The sequence below is a fragment of the Sturnus vulgaris genome, chromosome Z (assembly GCF_052056855.1).
Source record: "Sturnus vulgaris isolate bStuVul1 chromosome Z, bStuVul1.hap1, whole genome shotgun sequence".
Lineage (NCBI taxonomy): Eukaryota > Metazoa > Chordata > Aves > Passeriformes > Sturnidae > Sturnus > Sturnus vulgaris.
This window is the reverse complement of record NC_142283.1, coordinates 33,404,290-33,405,495: the sequence shown is the minus strand read 5'-3', so window position 1 is coordinate 33,405,495 and position 1,206 is coordinate 33,404,290. Positions and strand designations below refer to the sequence as shown.

At 49.3% G+C, this 1,206-nt stretch overlaps 1 protein-coding gene across 4 annotated transcripts in view; it reads right to left on the bottom strand.

The window, feature by feature from the left end:
* LOC148219781 (uncharacterized) overlaps positions 1–1,206 on the bottom strand; it is a 29,915-nt gene that overhangs the window by 15,830 nt on the left and 12,879 nt on the right. The window lies entirely within an intron of this gene.

The following is a 1,206-nucleotide window of genomic DNA, read 5'->3' as shown; positions in this document are numbered from 1 at the left end:
CTGTAAAGACAAACACAGTTATCTCTGTGCCTAAGGGATGAGAGAACCATGAGAACCATGCTTCAGCTCTCCTGCCATCCAACAAGTTTGAGCCAGTGCATAACTGGACACAGCATTTTGCACAATTGCACAGTCCCAGCCTGCACACGGCAAGAGCAGAAGCAGATATGCTTGGAAGAAGCTAAAAGGAGGAGGTTCATGCTAAAGAGAGCACTCATCCTTCAGGTGGGCCTTGGCAACACCCATTCTTCAAAAGGGATCCCTACACGTAGCTGTGAGAAAAACGGATTGGATCCTCTCTTTGATATATTTCCTGTCCTCAGAGTAGCTCAGACCTTACACACACTACCTTTGCCTGCAGTGTTGTGTTTTCTTGTGCCATGCCTGGAACAAATCTCCTAGCCACAGCAAGTAGGGAGATGCTGACTCAGGCCTTCAGGCTGCTATGGAAACCGTAGTCATCGTGCCTGAAATGCCTTCGTACTCACTTCTACAAACCAACCCCTTAAAACCCAGCATTAAAGTCAGCTGTGGGCCAAACCCCTGCCTGGAAGGCACAGCTCCAGCTGAAACTGCAGGGAGAGACTCACTGTGGCACTGCTGCCTGTGGGAGGCAGTGAGAAAGCCCTGTCCTTGCCACCATCTCTCCCATCAGCCCTGTGTGGGCAGGCACAGCAGGAGGGCAAATGAGGGGGCTGGTCTAAACTTCAGGAAGTGCTTTTTCTATTTTAGCTCCAGCCCCACTACAGACATCAGTACTGAGTTTTCTTGCTACTTCCCATGCAGTCTGAGTCACAGATGTCTCCCCACCCCAAGACTCCTTCCCAAAGGGCACACAGGGCTTTCTGGCCTCACTTCTCACTGCTGTCCCTGTGTGCCCAAGGAAGAGCATGCATGTGGCAAAACCATGTGTTTCGCATCATTTGGGCAAAGACTTGACACAGAGAAACTGCTGTTTGGATGCAAGAAAAAAGCTGCATCCTTTCTACATAAGGGATACAGACATGCACTAGAGGGCTGGTAGGGTCTCTGGTCTTGAAGATACCATAAACATAAATTGATAAGGCTCAGAACAACTAGACGTGACATTTGAGCAGGGGATGTGTTAAAGAGCACTCCAGACCTCCCTTCTGGTTTGTTTTTCTGACTGCCTTCCAGCTGGTTGTCTAAGTTTCTGGAGGACATGTTCCATCTCCATTCCCTAAA